This window comes from Cervus canadensis, chromosome 18 (assembly GCF_019320065.1).
Source record: "Cervus canadensis isolate Bull #8, Minnesota chromosome 18, ASM1932006v1, whole genome shotgun sequence".
NCBI lineage: Eukaryota > Metazoa > Chordata > Mammalia > Artiodactyla > Cervidae > Cervus > Cervus canadensis.
In genome coordinates, this window is record NC_057403.1 from 34,401,447 (window position 1) to 34,422,825 (window position 21,379).

The 21,379-nt window shown below is 48.6% G+C and overlaps 1 protein-coding gene across 2 annotated transcripts in view; it reads right to left on the bottom strand.

Moving 5' to 3' along the window:
• ZFHX3 (zinc finger homeobox 3) overlaps nucleotides 1-20,323 on the bottom strand; it is a 250,601-nt gene extending 230,278 nt beyond the window's left edge. The window contains exon 1 of one of the 2 annotated variants that reach the window (XM_043437218.1): nucleotides 19,206-20,323. The gene's annotated coding sequence lies outside the window, so the exon portion shown is untranslated. Of the gene's footprint in view, nucleotides 1-8,479; nucleotides 8,859-19,205 lie in introns of those variants that run through there. The other variant, XM_043437217.1, reaches the window with a different exon arrangement.
• Nucleotides 20,324-21,379: the final 1,056 nt, after the last annotated feature.

The following is a 21,379-nucleotide window of genomic DNA, read 5'->3' on the forward strand; positions in this document are numbered from 1 at the left end:
TGTTTTTTAAGTAAAGAAGAAAAAAAAAAACTTGCTCCCGTGGTGTGATTCCACAGCTGGAAAGGGCCACAGTCATTCTAGATATTGCTGACCTGTCCAACATGGTGGCCACCACAAAACCATCCCAGATGGGGCCAAGCTGTCCAATATGGTGGCCACTGCTCATCTACCGCTCCCGAGCACCGGCAACAAGGCAAATCCCAACTGGTGAGGTGAGAAAATCATGCCGATGCTGTGCATTGTGCGGAAAAAGACATTTTAAACTTCACTTCACCTGCTTCTTTTTTACTTTTCTATTAACGTGACTCCTAGCAAATGGACAATTCCATATGGGGCCTGAGTTCTATTTCTACAGGATGGCCCTCCTGGGGACGAAAATGTCACAGCCTCGAACACCAGCCCATGGCCGTGCCCTTAAAGGAAAGAGTCTTAATGTTTAAATGCTAAAGTGACCATGAAATTAAGCAAATGGCAACAACAGATATCAGCTAGGTCAAATCATAAACTTAAGAGAACACTCAACAAATATGTGTAACTCAGAGGCGGCAGGAATCTGCCATCTTTTTATCCAAGAGAAAACAAATGCAGTCTCTAGCCCAGTGGTTCTCCATGCCTCCCAAGGAGACATTGGGTGATTCCTGGAGACATTTTTGATGGGGAGTCGGGGTGGGGGAGCAGGGACTCCTGGTATCTGACCTGGAGAAATGAGGGACACCCCTGACAACAAAAATTTTCCAGCCTCCAATGTCAACCATGGCCCACACACAATCAGGCAAGGTTGATCTGAGGTCCGCACAGTCACACTTTTAACACTCAAGATTTCCAGGGACAGGGGGCTGGAGGGGGGCATCTCTCTGCAGAATGGCTTCTCTGCAGGGCTCGGAAGTGGGCCCAGGTTTCAGTGGTACCCACAACGTGGGAATATGAAAGTCATAATGATGTTAAAACAATATTCACTTTCTCACCAGACTGAAAACTGAGTTTCAAGGGCTGAAAGGTCTGGGCAGCTGTTTTTCAGGTTATTTGATAGAAAACGGGGTTTAAAAGCTCAGTGCAGTAAAGTAACTATACTCCAATAAAAATTAAAAAAAGAAAAAAGCTCAGTGCAACATGAGCCAGACCCCCCACCCCCCCACCCCCCCACCAGCCCCTGCACGCAGAGTGACACCTCCCATGGAGGCTCTGAATGAGGCAAGCCCCTGACATGCTCAGCTCTCCAGCCCTGACCACACAGGTTCCTGGGCCGGGCGACAGAGCCGTGGAGGAACTGAGACCGACCCCGCGGGGACAGGAAGAGGACAGGGCTGCGCGGAGAAGGCCAAGACGGGAAGAGCTCAGGGATGAACGTGAACAGCCCCTTTCCGTGGAGCCAGGCTGGGAGGCTTGGCAGGAAGGGGGGTGGGGGGGAGGGCACATGATAATTAACTCAGCAAGTTGATAGTATTTGCATATAAATGCCTCCACAAATCACTACAAACAAGCCAGGACAAGTCAGGCCTATTAGCATATACAAGCCAGCCCGTGAAGGCCTCTCTAGGTGGGTCATTGAGTGGGCTGCTCACTTCGAAGGCCGCCTGTCAGCTTGGGGTGGGGGGCACGTGAGGGGAGGACGGGGACACTGCGTCTATTTCAGACCCTTTCACTCCTGAACGCAGTTGCAGGATGTCAAAAGGAGTTGGCTTTATTCCCAGCCCCTAAAGGCAGAGCAGAAGAAATGCTGGACCTTTGAGTTTCTTTCTTCCAGGGTGTTGGGAAGCAGAAGGGAGCCAGGGCCATCAGTGGGGACAAAAGAAACAAAAAGGCAAGGATATGCAGATGGGAACGAACATTCATGGAGAGGCTACTGAAAACGCTCTGGGAAGACTTGCTTTCTACTTCGTTTCATTACCACTCGAGGAGTGAGGGGTGCGTTATGTCCGTTTCACAAAGGAAGGACGCAGTAAGGCTCAGAGAGGTTGCATGGTGGGTGCACAGTCACGCTGCCAGGCTGGAACAGAGCCGGGCCTCCACGCCTGCGACCCCCGCAGAGGGGTCTGGGCTAGAGCAGAGTGGAGAATAGAAGCTGGCTTCCCAAAGAGCAGCCTCATTTGATCTCTCTCTGCTTCTCCCAGGACAATGGAGTGTGGACACCAGCATGCCCATTTCAAAGGCTGACTCATAAGCGGCACTCTGATCCTGACCTGGCCCCTACCTGTCATACTCATAATTATCTCACTCCTTCCACCAACAAGCAAGACCGCACCTCCCTCCAGTTAAGACACTTAGAGGAGTTTGCACCAGGATTTCCTTCAGCAGCCAGCATCTTCAATGTCTGGACAAATGTTAGATTCACCAGCGAGTGAGAAATAAACCAAAGGTCCTTTCCCAAAAGGTGTAAAAGGTCTGTGCTTTCTCCCAAAGACACTTCTACCTTTGGTTTCGTATCTGTTGCAAGAAAAATCAGCTTGGACCTCTCTGAAAAAGCTAGGGGGAGGTGAAGCCTTATTATTTTCATGCCTACACTCCTCACCTGCAACTACCTTTTAAAAGTAAGGCAGGTGGGCCCAAGTAACATGTACTCATGGAGTCAGGTACACAGACTGACAGCCTTCTCTGGACAATCATTCTGTACCTGGTGTAAAAGTGACACCATCCCAGAACCTGGCAGAGCAGGGGTGGCAACTGAAACCGGTTGCTTTCGCAGTGACATCAACCTTCTAACACACACTGAATCCACGGGCCTCCTCTTTATGTCCGCAAGTTGACACTTTAGCAACCAGGCAGATGTTTCACGGGGAGACGTGGCGATGTTACAGGGAAAGCAAAAAACATTCCCCCTACCAGCCAAATGCACATTAAGAACCAAGGCCCTGAGCCAAAGAGCCTTTTAGAAATAGAGGGCCTGAAATGGTGGCAGAGGCTTGCACTGTTTCTTGAGCAGTTAAGAAAAACTGTTTAAAAAAAAAAAAGACAGGAAAAGTTGCTTAGGAGGAGGGGGGGAAAAGGCATACATGTATGTGTTCCTTAGCATATTTTCATCAGGAAAAGTTGTCCAAAACAGGCTGCTGAGAAACCGTTAAGTGTGGAAAGTAAGTAAGTTGAGGACTACACATCTGTACTTTTTATAGGCTTACAGGAGTTTAAACTCTTTTGTAAAGAGCTTTTTATGTACTGAATCAAGGCTCCCACATTTGAACAGGGATCTATATGACTGGGGTTGGGTGGGGGTGGGGGGATAGGCTGAGGCCTGAAATCAAGGATCAAATTAAGCAACCCTAGTCTTTTCTTCACTCAGCTCATCTGACTCTGGCCTTTCGACTAAGGAGACTCAAAGAAGACAGAGAGCCTCCTGGAATTGTAACACAGAAATGCAGAGCCTACAGCAGAGATGTGCATGGGCAACAGTTGTCATTCAAAATCTAGCTCAACCAATAGGCTCAGAAGTTTTCTGCAGTCACATTCCTGGATAAAGTCGGCACAACTAAGAACGCAGCAAAGCTGCTTTTTCTTTTTGCCCACTCCCAAAGCCCCACAAGTAGTTGGTTCAGCCCTTCTCTTTAGCTAACACCCCTCCCAACACACACACACACACACACACACACACACACACACACACAGAGTAGGAGGTCTGAGTAGTCACCAACTCCTGCTTCCAGAAGCACAGAAGTGGGGGCGGGGGGGGGGGGCAAGTTTCACTCCCAGATCAAAGGTTTGTGGCCGAAATCACTTTCAGGACAGCGCGTGAAATCGGCAGCAGATGAAAATTCCGCCGTCTTTTCACAGCGTCCAATGGAGCCAGCTTCCCCAGTTCAGAGTCTGCCTACAGATGACAGAAGATACTCCATAAACTCCCAACTGTTGCCCCAAAAGACCCACTTAAAATTAAAGACAAGATAATCATTGAAGAAAGCCTTTAAGGCCATTATGTGATTAGCAGGATGGGAGGAGAGAGGGATCTCGGGGTTTCTCCATCTTCCCAAGGCACAGCCTACAAGGGGAGCTGATGGCTTCCGTCCCAAACCTGCAGCAGCCAGAAGGGGCAACGGGCGGTAGGGGAGTATATGGTTTGCACACCCCATTCCTCCCTTCCTTGGAAGCCTTAGACCAACTTTAGACCAATTTTAGACCAACTTCAGACCAACTTCAGGGAGGGAAGAGGATGGCAAAGTCTTGGAGGCGACACATGTGTTAACACCCAAACTCAAAGAGGGAGGAACTGAACCTTCTAAGACCCCACCCCCAGGACACGGAGGCTGGTTAAGGCCCCTCTGGAGGGGTACACATCAAAACCCCTGTGCATTAATCCCGGTGTTGACAAGACTGCATGGCGACCCTCCCGTGCGAAGGGAGAAGGGCTCACCCAAAGGTCGATTAAGGCCCAGCGTTTTGCTAAGAGGCCCCTGTCTGGGGTTAAAACCAACAACACAGCAGTCTTCTGAAATGAAGTCAAATTTGCCACCTAGCAAACTCTCTGTTTCTTTCCCTATTTTTACTCAGACCCTTATTCTTGCAAAAGCAAGAAACTCCAGGAATTAAGGGTTAAAGAAGGGCAACAACATCTAAGGAAACAAAAAAAAAAAGTCACCTCTTAAAAGTGATAAATAAGCCAAGCCACCTTCCTTGGGCAAAGAATTCTCTGGAAACACACCCATCACTGTTTTGACCACTCACTGCCTTGTCCTCACCATCTTGTCCCCTGGCCCCAAAAAATGAAAACCGGAAAAAAAGCATTCACGCTGTCTCACTGCCTCTGAAGCTTTGGCACAACACTGCTGTCAATTCCCCAGTTCCTATCCATATAAGAGTCATTTACTTTATTAGCTGAAGAAAAAAACAAAAAAAGCCCTCTAACATCTGACTGTCAGTCCACACATGTTCAAAGAGAACAATCTGGCAGCAAACTTTAAATCATATAGAAGAGAAATCTGACAGTTGTTGATTTTGCAGTTTTCCTCCTTAATCTGGACTTTGAGAGTGGCCTGCCAATGAGCCAAGATTTTTGCCTGGGTCTCTCCCTCGGGGCAGTCTGACTCAATCTCAGCTTCTGTGTGTTTGTTCCTCAATGTGAGCAGTCTGAGGACTCGGCACACTGCTTTGGACAGAAAAGGCACCTTTTAATATTTGATTGAGACTAGCTCCTGCAGAGGGATTCCCTTGCCTGGATTCTATTAAAACTAAGTCCCCATTTCCCTGACCACAGTTTCTAACGCAAGCAGAGGATGGTGGTTCTGAGCTGTGCTGTGATTTCCAAAACAACCACCTTTAACAACCAAAATCTCATACCAGAACCCTTCAATACCCCTATGAAGCCCACTGTAATGGAAGCTGCCTTCTTGCTGTGTTTTTAAGGTAACGCCCCATCCTGGCTAATTACACCAGCCTTGGGAACCAGAGAAGACCAGCAGGCCCAAGCACTACAGAAATAGGCCAGGCTAAGAGCAAGCAACGATTTTAATAACAAACACAAGTATAAACCACAGCACATATTGTACTTCTTGAGGTTACTAATGTTCAGCGTCAGGTACATTATCTCTGGAATACCGGCAAGTGTGAGATGGAGCTTGCAAGTTTCTTCAGGCCAGAGTCACTGCTGCCTCCCCTTTAAGACCAGGAGGCAAACCCTTCCAGTTAAGAGGCAAGGTGAGCTCCTCTAAAAAGTGGATGTCAAGACAATTGAGTTTCCCTTAGAACAACTCCCTATCCTTTTATAAAATGTTGCTCAGTCACCTGAATATTTACTTTTTAACATGAGACGGTTGCAACCCTGTAATAAAAATTATTTCTTAGGTAAAGATCTGCTTTGGGCCCTGGAGTATTTCTAGGCTCTCACACTAACACTTCAAAAGAAAGGGGGAAAAAAAAACAAAGTCCCAAGGTCCAAAATGAACAATAGCCCACCATGACAGTAAGGACACACCCCTGGACACCACTAATGGCTAGAACTGAAGGAACCAAGCTAAAGCATATGCAGTCCCAGATAAGACTTCACTAGCAGTCTACAATCACAGATTTATTCTAAGGAACTAACAACCTCTGGGTCACCCAAGGTGAGCCAGGCTTGTCCAGGGAGTGTCTTGAGCCAGGGAGTGTCTTACTAATCATCATTTAAAGTCATAATGATGAAAACTGAAATCTTGCTTAGTTTAGCTCCTGGCCACTGGACAGCCCAATTGGCACTGAACTGATATGGCAGTTAAATGCAACCCTAGAGCAGCAAGAAGGCAGGCGCGGCAGCGTCCTGTTGGGAAGAGTCAAACAGAGGCCTGCTGAGAATTCTGTTTTATTTGGGTCCCTTCCACCCTCCCTGAGTATTCGTTTGTGCAAATAAAAGACAGAGGGGAAGAAACCAAAATTAAAGTTTCAGGTGGCTGGGGAAGCAGCTCAGATTTTTTTTTTTTTTTTTTCTTTTCTATTTTGGAAGAGTTAGCAAGTGTTTCTCAATAGTTTCCTGTCAATCAAAACTGCTCTCAGGAGAACTGGAAAATAGCAGCTCTATCCCAAAGAAAATGCAGCCATTTCAAAAGAGAGTTGGGAAAGGGAGGTGACCCATGTCATCAAGACAGGAGGTCTCTAAGTCACTTAATTCCTTGTGATTCCAAAAGGACTGTTTTTAAAGTGTAAAAGTGCTTGCTTCTGCCTCTGCCCCATGTTGTTAAATAACACTTGTGTAATTAAATAAAAGAGCAAAATGTGACCCTAGCCCATTCTGAGAGGCACTTACATGCTCTCTGAAAACATGCTGGAAACTAAATGCAGACAACCTCCTTAGTCCTGTAATTTAAGGAAGAGAGAGGGGGAAAGTTTCTCTTGGCCTTCACAGCCACATGTCTCTGAGAGGGGGCCTTCAGGGTCTCAGCAAAGGAGAGTGAATACAAATACAGGTGTGCAAACATCCAGGTATGGCCCTCTCTCCAATGACCCTATTCTTGAAACCCTTAGATTATTTAGAACCCTGTCTGCTGACTTCCCTTACATTCCACCATCTCTGTTCCCTAATTGCTTTTTGGGTTGGGTAACAAGAAGGATTCAGAACCTCAGGCTGCCAATGGCTGTTCTGATAACAAGGAACAGGCTGGTCTCGGCCTTTCTTGATCAGGTTACCCTGCAAGGTGTATGATTTCCTCTCATATGCAGCCTCTGCCCTCTCACTCACGCTTCCCTCTCCAGCCCGGTCTACTAGAGCTTGTGATTTTTAGGGTTTCCCCTTGAAACCTATCCAGAAACCACAGGCATTAAAAGAACATGAGGGTTTGACACCTCCTGAATTTAGGAATGAGGGGACTCCGGGGGCCAACTCTGCAAACTCACACCTGCTGTTTGATGGCAGAGAAATGAAGTTCCCCGGCTAGTGCGAGCTCGAAATTATACTCTTATTTATTTAGTGACCTTTCCCCAAGGATCGCAAAGCATAGGATGAAATAAGATGACGTGTAACTTTCTCACTATCTACCTTCAAGGCTCAAGGTTGTTTTCCTTGTTTTGCCTTTATGCATTCCACCATGGCAGGCCCTGGTCTGAGAGAGAAGCTTTCTCTCTGTGCCCAAGTGGGGCCATGTGTCCTCGCTGAGATTATCTGTCAGTGGTTTTCAGAGTCCTCAAGGCCAGTTAAATGGCACAAATAGAAGGTGGGAGGGGAGACCCTCTTGGGTTCATCTGCCAGCTCTTTTCATTTAAGCCAGTTTATATACCATGCACCACTGTGCCAGGCAAAGCACTCTTAAGACTACACCAGGCAATGAGCTGTAATCTTTGCCCTCCAGGCATTTTCTCATCATTATAACACAGGTATGTCCAAGGCAGAAAGGACCATTTTCCAGAAAGTTCTTTCCCTTCCAGCTCACCATGATTATTTTAGATTTTTTCTTCTTTTACTGACCTAACGTAGGCCTTCCTCCTGTTTAACAGGACAAACATCTAACTTCTCTCTCTCTCTCTCTCCCACCCCTCCTCCCTACAGACATGAAGGCTGCTCTGGTTTTTCCAGAGGGCCAACCAACTCAAAGTAGAGGGTGGGCTATCAATCTCCAAAGGTGCCTGCTAGTCAATCTCCAAAGGTGCCTTCCGGCTCCAAAACTCTGATTCTCCCTTTAATTACTCCCCAATAAGCGCACTGTTCACGCTGTTTCCAACTGGCCAGTGACTTCTCTTGCGATAAAGAGAGTGCATTTTTCGGCGGCGGAACTCAAACTTCTAAATGACACCAGCGCCGCAAATATTCAGAAGGCAGGAACTAATCCAAAAGCAAAATTAGGAAGGCAGGAGGGAGGGGAGGAAAAGATGGAAGGGAGGGAAGGAGGAAGGGCTTTACTCTGTGCCCAGCAGAATTCAGAGGCTCTCACCCCAGGTAGGTTCCAAGTAGAGTCTAGCAGTTCAGGTGTATCCAGCCTGCCCCTCCCCCACACGCCCCAAGAGAATGGGAAGTTCAGCCAAGACTCGCAGCACCTGCCCGCAGCTCCCGGCCGGCTGCGCGGACCGGCCGGGGGCGGGAGGCTGCACTCACCTGGCGCACAAAGGCTCCGCACACCTCCGGAGGGAGGAGGCACTCGCAGGTCCGGGGGCCTCGGCGGAAGCGACAATGGGAAATTCCAGCGGCACCGGAGCCCCGAACTTACCCACCACCCCAGGCGGCCTTCTCCCCACCTCCCGCTGCCCCCGGGGCTCTAAGGTGGCTCTGGCTAGGTGCGGGGGGGCCTGGGGCTGGGGAGGGGGGCTCATGGTGGCGGCCGGGGCCGGTGGTCGCTCCTCCCCGGGAGGGAGGGTCCCCGGGCGCGCGGCGGGGATTCACCCACGGGGCGCGGCGCTCGCGTCCCCGTCCCCGGCCTGCCCGCTGCCGGCTCGCCCGCCCTCCCGCCCGGAATCGCTTTATGTAAATGAAGCTCAACTCGCAGTTTGCAGCGCGCACCGCCCGGGGAAGGGGGGCGGGCGGGGCGGGGGGCCTTCGGGGATCCACATTACACAGCAACAAAGCGGAAGGTTAATTTGAAACTCACAGCCCCGCCGCCGCTCGGCTCCCCGGGCAAAGCCTGACATCTACAGTCGTGCCGGGCGCAGGCCGGGTGCTCCGCGGCGGCCGCGCCCGCGCCCGCGGGGACACGGGGACACACACGGGCGCGCGAGGCCCCAGCGCTCGGCTGCGCTCCGGGGACGGGCCTCCGGGCAGGCCGGGCCTCCCGCCCGGAGACAGAGCTCCGGGCGGCTCGGCCTGCACCGCTCGAAGAACCAGCCCGGCGGGAACAAAGCCTAGTCCTCCCCAGGCGCTGACCCCTCACTCATCAAAAGTCAGGGGCCGGCCTAGAGTCGGGCGAGAAGAAAGGGACGCTCCCTCGGCCAAAACAAGAAGCCTGGGGCCTCCGAACCGGAGTCCTGGGTCTCCGGGCCCCAGCCACGTCACAGCCAGGCCACTCCAGCGTACGGACATTAGCCAATGTGGACAGGAATTTATTTGAAACACACACCCAACCTATTAACTGCTTTACAGAGCACTTCTGTTTTTCAGCTGCAGAAACTTATTAAAAAAAAAAAAAATCCCCTGCTCTCTTTTGAGAGTTTAAGCATAGAGTTTTTCATGGGAGAGAAAGAAAGAAAAAGGAGACAGAAAGAGAGAAAAAGTCCAGTCTGCAATTAACCTTAGTGTCTTTAACAACATGCCTAAAAAGCATGTCATGTCCCTTCCTAGGGAGATTCTACCACCTGGGGCAGATTTAATGTGGCCACTCCAGTTGGTCAAAGCAATCGCTGGACACTTTTGTATCTCCCCAGGTTCGTCTTCTCCATTCAGATACGCAAAAGGCAGCACCACAGAAATCTCACCGGAAGTCCCCTGTCCTCCCTGCTGGAGTCCCAGGCTCAGTCTGAATTCACTCCGGATTCTCAGCACAGAAAGGCACCTGCTTTTGCCCTTTCTGAAAGCCACCCACCCCGGCTGGCCCCACAGCCCTGAGAGTCCTTTCTGACTGCACAATAATGAACCGTGCAAGTGTTAGAAATATAATAAGCTCAGGAGGCGAAAGAGCTGTATGTATGGAATCGCATTAGCGTTAAGCACACACTGATGCAGGAGGGAAAGGGGCAATGAAAACTAGAAGGCATTTCTGCACAGTATAATTTGGGCTCAAATTAATACAACTACCTTAACCTGTTGGGGAAGGACAGCCCCTCTCTACATTTTACTTCAAAAAAGAGACTCCAAAAAAAAAAAATTTTTTTTTTTCCAGCCAGAGTCCAGGGAGAAAAGACTGCCTCTAGGGAATCATGTCCGATTAGGGACAAAGGACAGCGCAAGCCAAATTCTGTCACACATGAGAGAGTGAGGGGGGCAGGGGGAGTGGAGACGGAAAAGGGACAAGCAGAGGGTGATTTTCTAAACCAGAGTATGGCCTCTGCAGAGCTGTTTCCAGACCTCCTGACTTCAGGTCCAAGAACAGGTGGTATTTTCAAAACACTATTATTTATTTTAGCCACATAAGCTGAGAACACCTTAAAGAAAACCAATTAATAATTTAATTGAAAAAGTGACTATGAATAATACATGAAGATGATGATGCTAGCAATAATGCAAGTAACGTGGCACAGACAACTCAGAGATGTCTCTGGAAATATCTTCAGGCAAGTGGAGACTTCAGGCCTCCACGTCTTACCTGGAAGCAACCCACAGCCCAGCAGATAAAGACAATACAAAAATGTTTCTACTCCCAGAAAATCTAATTTTGATGCTTTGTCTTAACTTTTATTAACAGGCGAAAACCTCCTAATCCGGTGACATCATAAACTGGGTGGGCCAACAGATAGGTATCTTCAACAAAATAAACACTGGAAAGCCCAAAGATCCAGCCATCTAGACACCTGGAAGGATTGTGGAGGTCTGGGCAGTCTGAAATTGCCATCCCAAGTGGCAGACACTTGCCACCACATCAGAGGCCTGACAGGTAGAACCAAGAAGGACCCTGAGTTCCTTCCCTTTATTTTAATTCGACACCAAGTTGCAGACGAGGTAAAGGCCTGGTCAGGCTTGCCTTTGCTTCAGGCACAGACTTAACAGGTAACCCACAGGCAGGTGATCTACGGCCTCTGCATCATCAGAAATATAAAGGATTACACACAAGTTGGCATGTTACTGCAACCAAAACTTATTTTCTTCGCTAACCAAAACAATACCTCTTCAGAGAGTTTTGCAAGTTTCGCACTTCCATATGGAATCAACAGTTTTTCTGACATACATGTTGCAAATTCTGTCCCCCGGCTCTGAAAGGCCCCAGCTCTTCCCGGGGCAGCTGTCTGACGTGACACCCGCGGCCTACCCAGCAGTGACGGGCGGGCGCTGTCCTCGCTCCTTCCCGGACACTGTTGACAAATAAACCCACTCTCAGAAAGGCAATTCTTCTCTTCCAGTTCTCCATAACTAGTCTTGTCTCATCTGGAAAGCGTAACTGGCAACAGCTAAAAGGATAAACATTTAAAAATAAATCAGGGAACACTAACCCCTTCCCTACTCCTCCCCTTAGCCACTTTTCAAGTCAGAGGCCAGTCCCCTGGCGCTTACTGAGCTGGCTGGTAAATTACAAAGACCCCATCCAGCCAAACTGGTTGTCTCTCTCTCCCCTATACACACACACACACACTACCCCACCCCACCCCACCCCACCCCCCCACCCCCCCCCCCGCCGCCAATGCTGCTCCTTTTACTTCATCAAAGGTAAATGTGATCTCTGAGCTAAGAGACAGCGAATGTCAGCATTCTAACTTGCAGCTAAACCTGGGCTCTTGTCTTCACAACACAACTGGGTTGAGGCAGATTTGGGTATTCTTCCAGAGCCTTCTATTTTTATTAAATTATACATACACATTGATTTTTAAAACTAGTGCTTAAATAACCTTGAGGCTTTAACAAAGAAAAAGCCAGAAGAGGGCACAAAACAAAAACAAAAGTCCCTGAAATAAGCAAGGAAACATTTGGCGCTGAACTGCACTGCATGCCCTGAATTCACCCCATTCTTTCTGGGCAGTTATATTTAGGGGCCTGGTACCCGCTGGGTGGCCAGGCCCTCCTGGGTATGGTACAGAATGCACGCTTTCCTCAGAACAGCCCACACTCACCTCCAGAAGGATTAGAGGCTGGTGTGCCAAGGCCTAACAGATGTTCTGATTCACATTTCTCTGTCACAAACCTCAAGGCCTCCATCTCTTGCTACAATGCTAATTCCATAGATTAATTTTACCCCCCAAATCTTAGGTGGAATGCTATCTGGTTTACTTCCCCAACCTCCCCAGCTCAGAACCTAAGCCCGTCAATGACAATTTTAAAAAGATACAAATGAGGAACCATTTAAAGAAGAGAAAAAAAAAAAAAAAACTGTAGCAGAGAAGAGCTTTCCTCAAATTTCAGTTAAAAAGCCCAAGTTTTCAGAAAGCAAAAATAAAGAACTTGCCTTAAAACAGCTTTAAAACATTAGGTGAGGAGCTTGCTCTTATATATATATATTATTTCTGAAAGGGCCATGAGAATTTGCCATGCAAGACTTTTATACCCAGGGGGATTCTTACATTTGTGTTTCTAAACCTTGAAATTGAGAATTTTAATGAAAAGGCAGACAGATTCTTAAGGACAGCATTGAAATCAGGGTCCATACATTACAGGAGAGAGGTGCTTTGTCTGCGCTCAGGAAAAAGAGGTGGGCTATTCTGCTCATGGGCCATCCCCACGGTCTGACACATCCCTCTGCCCTCAGCCTGATGCACACCGCTGAATTCTTGGAGGGGAAGCAGGTTGAAAGAAGAAAGGAAAAAGGAAACGAGGGAGGAAAGAAAAGGGGGGAGGGGGATGTGGCCTTTCTATATAAAATCATAGTTTAAAAAAAATTCTCAACACAGCCTCAGATTCACAGTGCGCACCAACAGCCCCCGCCATACGTGCATTAAAACAGTCCCTGAAACGATACACCAGGAGCACAATAAAACAGAACCAGAAATTTTTTTTTAATGAATCCAAATTGCATTTGGATTTGTGATTCCTTCCTACCAAGCAACCACTTCTTCAGGGCAGGATCCTAAGAGAGAAACAAAAGATGACCCTTTTCACACTTCCCCCGATGATCCCAGAATCCCATTGTCTTATCTTTTCCTTTTAGTGCATTTTTTGTCCGAAATTTGTGGTAAGCTCACTTAAGAGCCCCAAGCTGAAATTTCACATCTCCTCCAAGTCAGGCGGTGTTTTGAGAATCTGGATTTCTATTGAGGCCATTCCAATCGCCAGTAAGGCCTACGGTAAAATGCGCTTGCTTCATGCTGTTCCGTTTGTCTCTCTGCAGACAAATAGAAACTGTGAAATTTAAAGAATGGGTGGGAAAAAAAAAATCTAAAACAAAGAGGTTAAAAAAATAGGACAAATGTTTTTGCTTTTGTGTCTCCCTGGAGCAATTGTTTGGGGGAGTCTGCATTGACAATAACCATGAGAAGGCCATCTAAAGGCGATGCGCACACAAGGGGACTCCTTGCCTGCTGCCTTTGGTCTGGGAGAAAAAGCACCTTAGCTCCGTTCTCCAGGAACAAAAGGCCAGGGCCACGGAAGGGGGGAGAGGTTACTGGGGCTTTCACATGAAGCCAAGTGTCAATGCAGCTTCATTTTTCACCCGTCTTAGTTGGAAAGCAGCTCAGTGAACTTCCTAATGACTGCTTTTCCCTCTCTCCCTATTATTTCTAAAGCTAAAAGAACAAAACAATAATATTTTTTTTTAAACCTAAAACCCATCATCCTATTAGAGGAAAGCCTTGGGGGCCTACACACTCAGTTTTTCCTCCTTCCTCTCCTCACTCTATTTTTTTTTTTTTTTTCCCTTTTGGAGGAGGGGTTCCATTCCGATTGTAGATCACATGGAAATAAGAGACACTGGGCACTGCGGTCATTTTCAGTAACACCAGAGTGGCCTTTATGTCTACAAAAAGGCAGGGAACAGAAAAATAAACGCAAAATGAGAAAAAAAAAAAAAAAACTAAACAGGGATAGAAGGTGGTGAAGGAGAGACTGTGGGGCAACGCCTGGAAACGTTTTCTTTTTTTCACAGCATGAAGTCCCTAAAGTCAGCTTCAGATTTGCAACTGAATCAAAGTCATCATTATGAGATTAGGGTTTTTTTTTTGGAGGGAGGAGTTGCTGCATGGAGATGTGGACAATAAGGATGTACTAAAGACAGAGACAAGGTGTGTGTGTATGGGGGATCCTTCAAAGAAAGGAAGCTGAGGTGAATGACTACATGCCATGAAAATACCAGGGCAAGTGGATGTCGGAGTGTTTAACCAGATTGGAAGCTGGAAACATCTTCCCCAGCGGGCGGACCCTAGGACGAAGCAGTGACACGCACCCTCAGCCTTTGAACCCAGACCTGGCAGCTTAGAAACGTGTCCCCCCCTTCCCCAGGCAGCCACAGGCTCTGGCTGAAATGCGAGGTGGGGGTAGGGATGTGAGGGCCCTGCAAAGAAGCACAATAAACAACTCAAATATGAACGGAAATGACATCAGCAAAGTGAAGGGCCTGTTTATTGCAGATCAAAACAAAACAAACTTCCAAACCTTTTGTGTACACAAGATAACTCTATAAAAAGCCCTCCTAAAATGTCACCAGGGTCGACATATCAACATCCCAAGAAAACGGATGACAGTTACCGTGGGGGGCGGGGGGCGGGGAGTGCCATGGGAGGAGGCAGGGATGATAAAGGGAAGACGATGGGAGGGGATATAAAACCAGAAGGGGCCAAAAACCCAGCTGACTATGTCCCCCCTCTGCTGATCCTTAATATTTATTGGTGTTTATAATCTAAAAGCCATCCTCTGTGTTTCACTTAATACAAGGCCAGACAGTGCTGTCTAATGAGGCAGCATTACAATCAGCTTGTAATACTGAATTTTTAATGCTGCCAAGGATTCTGTTACATAATAATATGAAAAACAGAAGCTGAAAGTGGGTTCACGGTGACAGGACACTGGAGGTTCCAGGCAGGCAAGCGCCACGGGCCTGCCTTCTCTCCCCTCTGCCCACCCCCACCTCCAGATTTGCACACTGGCCCTCCATCCCTATACTGGAGGTGGGCATGAAAAGCAAGAGGATTTCTTAGGAAATCTACTTTTTAAATTATTATTACTCTCCTCCCTGATCCAAAGTCATTTTAAGAGTTTGAATTCTACCTTATCTGGGGTTAGAGTTCTAAAATAAAAAAAAAAAAAAAATAAGAATTGTGTGTGTTGGGGGAGGTGTGAAGAGAAAAGGAACATAGGAGGGGGGTAAAGTTTATTTTAAGCAGACTGAACAATTTGAAAAAAATCACAGAGGGAAAAAGAAATAAGATGCTGGGGGGGGGGGTAGGGGAAGAGATGAAGTCTGCCGATCATATTCACAGCCACTGTACTCAGTTTACATGGGTGTAATTTAAAAGCATATATATACAGCCACCGTTGCTTCTTTCTGTAATACCCCAAGACTGTAAATCTATAACCACTGCAATGATTTAGTGATTAAAAACATGATAACATATTGTGTAACTGCAAACCACAGAACCCCTGCCAACTCTCCTCTAAGATAAAGGGAAAAAAATACAGAAAATGCGTTGCTTGCAGCGATCTTCCTAAATCCAAAGATTTTAATAAAGGAACCTATACAGTAGACAAATCGAGAAAGGGTGAGTGAATTCTGTGAAGCCAGCAAAGGGAGGGAGGGGGGGGAAAAGGCAGCTTTATGTGGGATTCTTTTCCTTGTACTAACAAATTACGACCTAAACATGCCTTTTCTTTTCTCGCTCTCTCTTTTTTTTTTAATAGTTTGTTGTAACTGGAATAACTGGTCCTGTGTGCTGTCTTGCATATTCAAAGCTGCTTTGTAATCGGATCTGGAGACCCAACCTTATTTGCCTGAACTCAATAGGGGTTTTTTTTTTTTTTCCCTCCCCCTCCTCCCTTGTTTTGTTTTGGATTTGGTATTGTAGGTTTTCTGTTCTTGCTGGGAGCAGACATCTATGCAGGCAGAGGCTCTGGTGCCTTTAAGCTACAGAGCAAACACCTGAGAGGGGGAGGCCCAATTTGTAACATGGCAGGAGGAGCCTAAAATATACACACAGAAAAAACAAAATCAAAGCAGCTGTAGGGGTTTTGGCCTCTGAGCAGCTGACCTGACCCCATTCTGTATATTCTTTTAGTTCCCTGTTGCAGGACTCCTGCACCTTGGGTCAGATTCAAACTCAATGTGACCCTGAGGAGAAGGCAGTCACCAAGCCCTGGAAAACTGCTCCATATTTAATGGGGGGCGGTGGGGGGGGGGGAGTAGTGTAACTGCAATGCATTTAGACTCCCACAGTGTAGACACCCACACAGTACATAAATGTACACACACACACACGCACGCCCATGCGTGCACACGTGTCAGAACTGCCAGGTCTTGGGGCCAGTTCCCACACAGAGGCCCTGGACTCTTCTTGCAGCGCCCCAAAATCTTCATGTCTACAATTCTACCCATAAACACACGCGTGCACAGACCAACCCTCCTCCAGAGATTCTGTATGTTTAAAAAGTCCGCAGATCTGAATTGCCTCCTCTCTGGACCTGAGCAGGGCAGTTTATTCAGAGAAATCAATAGGAAAGAGCATTTGCAAATATTTATATAAGCCCTGTGCGTTTCAGCATTAAGTAATTAAAAACTAGAACTCAGGCAGGGGGGAAGGGAGGAGACACCCAGACAGAGGAAGGCGGCTGGCCTACAGTGGGTTTTCCTGCCCACACCTCATCTCCCCAAACCGCAATCCTTTCAAAACTGACTCAGTGTACACTTTTTATGAAATCTTGCTCGTGCACCATTTGCTAGACTATTTCAAAATCATCTCCAAATATGGATTCACCTACCACCAAGCTTTCAAGCCTGACTGTAAGATAAGTGTCTGTATTCTCTCTCTCTCTCTCTCATATGCACACACACAGCAATCCTTACTTTTGACACTGCTTCAGTCTCTGGTGGAATACTCTCTCTTGGATTCTTCTCTCTAAATTCCTTGCACTAAAAGATCTTTCACATTATAAGATAAGCAGAGGGCCGCCGAAGTGGTAATTCAATAAGTGAATTCCTATCCCCTCATTTCCTCCCCCCCTCCCCCCCGCCAGTACTTTCCACTCCCAACCTATAGGATACCTACACTTTGGGGGTTCAGTACCGGAAACCCCCACATGTAAACAGATTCACCAGAAAAAATGTACAGTAAAATGAAGGAGTTTTCAAATGAGCCACAATCCAGTGGACTTCCTCTATATTATTCCGGAGAGCTGGCAGTAAATTCTGCTTGCACTGTTTCTAAATCTGCTCTAAGGAGCCAAGCAAGGCACTAGGGCACCCACGCTGCAAATATTGTAGAAATTTACAGTAAATGTAGGTACAAGACTGTAGCACGCTTCCCTATCGATTATGCAGATTGTGATCAATCCACTCCCCCTCTCCCATTCCCCAAGCCTCTTTCCACAGACCTCCAAGTAAGTTGATGTGGAGCTAGCCATTCTCCCAAAGTAGGGAGAAAAAAAGTAATTTTTTAAAAAACATAATAAATCCTCAAGTGTCCCCACTGAAAGGGCTCAAGTCTCTTTTTTTAAATTTCAAAGTGAATTTATGTTCTGTAATTTGCATTACAGCCAAGCGATCACCGTATGTCATATTCTTCAAAGGTACTTAACAATCCCCCTTTTAAAAGTCACGAGAACTGGAGGCCAGAAAAAGGCAATCAGCCCTCTTCTTCCATATAGTCCTTAGATCAAGTTTCAATAATTGAGACCAATAAAAATTGTCATATTTACCCTGCTTCAAAGCAACAAGGGGGAAAAAGTTGAGTGGGTGATTTTTTGCAAGCACTCGTAATCAAAGAATTTGCCACATTCGAAAGAACTGCACAACATTTTGCCAAAGTCAGAGTCTGAGCAACAGATTAATTTGCAAAGTAAAATGTATTTTTTAATAGCTCCACAAAAAGCCTACTGATTCCATACACAATTTAAATACCCGGCATAAAATACACTTAGCTCTACTCTCCAACAGATACGCAAAAAGATGTACATGAAAATGCGTAATGTAAAAATCAGGAACGTGTTTTTTGCATCTAATGGGGAAAATACACTGAAAAGAGGAGTGAAACAGGACGAGGGGTAAAAGTGGGGAACGGAACGTAAACAATCCCAGATTCGCGTGAGCAAAAAAAAGAAAAGAAAGAGAAAAGGGGGAGTTGAAAAAAAAAAAAAAACAAGAAGGAATCCTCTGATGTCTCTCAACTCAGCTCGGCAAGGAGAGGCCGGCCAGGCGATGTCTGGTCCCGGCCCGCGGCGCAGCCCCGAGCCCCCGGGAGCCCCTAGTGTCCAGGGCAGAGCCCCCTCAGGGCGCTCGCGGCGCTGCTAGTGGGGCAGGGCGAAGAGCGCGCAGGTAGAAGGTCGGGCGGCCACGTCGCCCCCTCGCCCTCTCTCGGAACGCAGGGCTCCAGTCTGGCGGCCGTGTCCCCGGCCAGTGGAGCACTGGCGCGGAAGGCGCCCGGCCGCTCGCCCGGCCAAGCGGCCGGCCAGCGGCGGCGGCGGCCGCGGCGACGGCTCCCGGCCGGGTGCGCGCCCCGCGCCGCGGCTCAGCCCGGGGGCTCCGGCGCCTCCCGGGGTGGGGCAAAGTTGGGGGCCGGGGGCGGCGGGGGCGGGGGCACTTGGCAACGCGAAACCCCCCCCACTCCGCCGACCGCCGCCTTTGTCTCGGCGCCCGGACCCCGGCCACCCTCCCGCCCTCAGCCCGCGCCCCGGCCGGCCCTGCCCGGAGGCGCCTCCAAAGTCGCCGCGCGGGCCTCGCCCCGGGCGCCTCCACCCTCTCGGGGGGTCGCCGGCAGCCGGCGGCGGCGGCGCGGGGGCCGGGGAGGAGGGGGCGGCCCGGGGCTCCGCGGCGGCGGCGGCGGCGGCGGGAGGAGGAGGAAGAAGAAGAGAAAGAGAAAGTTTGGCGCAGGGGGAAGGCGAGCGGGACGCAGCGAGCGAGCAGGGCGCGGGCGCGGGGAGCGCGGGCGGCGGCGGCGGCGGCCGGGCGCGGGAGCCGGGAGGGGGCAGGACGAGCCCCATGCAAAGCAGCCCCGGCGCCCCGAGGAGCCCCGCGTCCGGGCGGTGGCGGCGGGAGGAGGAGGAGGAGCAGGCGGCGGCGGCGGCGGCGGGGAAAAAAAAAAAAAAAAAAGAGGGAAAAGTTGCCACTTACGCGGTTGCTTCTCCGGCGGCGGCGGCTGCAGCGGCGCTGCTGGCGGCGGCGGCGGCGGCGGCGGGAGCTGGCGGCGCTTTTAATCCCGAAAAGAGGCGCTCGGGCCGCGGAGCCCATCAAGGCAGCAGCGGCGGCTGGCGGGGGTCGGCTGCGGCGGAGGACGCGCTGCTGGCGGCGGCGGCGGCGGCGGCGGCGGAGCTGGAGCGCGCTCGGCGGAGCCCGGGGCGGGAGGCGGCCGCAGCCGGGGAGCCGGAGCCGCCGCCGCCGCTGCCGCCGAGCAGCATGGTTGGCGGGGAGTTTACAGCCCCCGGAGCGGGCAGGGGCCACGGAGGAGAAGCGGCGGCGGCGGCGGCAGCGGCTCTAGGCTGTAATTGGGATGCAAAGCAGGCGGTGGCGGCGGCGGCTGCGGCCGGGAGGAGGAGGAGGAGGCGGCGGCGGCGGCGGCGGCGGCTGCAGCGGTCGGAGGGGACGCGCTGGAAGTGGGAGCTGATGAGTGAAAAGAAAAAAAAGTCTTTGGATCTTTATTCTGCTAATTAGTTTCCTGCAAAAAATGGCTGTGATTAATTCAGTGCGCATGTGCTTCATTACCCAGGCACGACGGGAAGGGCTAATTAGCCACCTTCTGGATCAATAAGATTCAGCAAAAAAGAAAAGGGGGAGGTGGAGGGAGGCAGAGGGGAGGAAGGGAGGGAAAAAAAAAAAAACAGGGGAAAGTGATGAGCAGGGCGAGGAGAGCAGGAAGAGAGGATGGGAGAAGAGCCCAGGAAGAGGGAGAGAGGCACCAAAAGTTTATGCATGTATTAAAAACACACACACACACGACACACACGCGCGCGCGCACACACACACACACACACACACACACACACATACACCGAGAAGTGAAATGCAGAGAACCAACAATAGGAACCTGGCTAAGATTTTTTTTTCTTTCCTTTCTTTTTTTCTCTCTTTTCTTTCGCTCTTGTTTTTTCCTTCCCCCTTCCCTTTTCTTTCATTTTTTGGCAAACGCAGAAATGTTTAAATTAAATAGGAAGAGAGCATCCTCAAAGAGGAAGGAGGGGGGGCATTCAAGGAGTGGGACAGCTTAAAGCCAAGATTTAAGTGAAAGAACAGAGAAGGAGCAGAGACTTAGAATAGAAACCACTTTAAATTGCAAATCGGAGATTTTTTTTAAAAGGAAGAAAATTACCTCCCCCCCCCCCCAATCAGAGGACAAATGGAGGAAATATGGAGAAAACTTTAACACGTACCATAGACTAGACAAAAAGATATAATATGTTAATTTTGTCTTCTGAAATAAGACGCAATCAATCTTCTCTGGTTCTTTAGAAGGAGGGGGAAGAGGGGAGTGATGATTAGAAGAAATAAAAGGGGGAAAGTGAATCAGAACTGAAAGGGGGTAACTTAAGGAAAGACTTGGAAACAAGTCCAACTTTCTACCTTTCTGGACTTAAGAGAAAAGTAAAATCAATTTTCTCGTGTAAAACCTGGAAAGCAGATGTTTTCAAAACACAGGAAGCTATTTTGCCATCAAAAGCAGGGATGTAATAAAGGCAGTGAAAATAATTTCAGACTAAATTCGTAAGAAAGAAAGCCAATATATTTAAATAGAGAGGAAAGGTCTAGAGTGTGTGTGTGTGTGTGGTGGGGTGGGGGGTGGGGGAATTACAAACTCTTTCCCTAAATGCCAAAAGAAAAAAAAAGTCTTACAGCTACCTCCAAGAGTTTGGAGCAGAGTCTCAGAAGCCAAAGGGCTTGAAATGAGAGGATGGATTTCAGATAAAGACTAGGCACGGTACATCCCACCAGAGCCGGAAGGAGATCCCTAGAATCAAAGACAGCATCCAGGGACCCTGCTACTGTACCGATTCCTAGTACATCAAAGCCATCACTTAGGCGGGTGCATGATACCTCCAAAAAGCAAGCAAACAAACGCAGGAAGAACAGGAGTCTCTCTCTCTCCCTCTCTTTCTTTCTTTCCCTTTTAAATCCTAGCCTTAGCGTCACTGCTATTGCAATAGATTTTTTTAAATGACAAGTATGTATTCATGCAAGTTCTAAATATAAACTAGTACCATTGAAATTACAATGTCTGGAATAAAATAAAATGCAATTTGCACTTTAAATGATCTGCAAACAAATGTAAAAACATTTATGTTTTTGAAGGCATT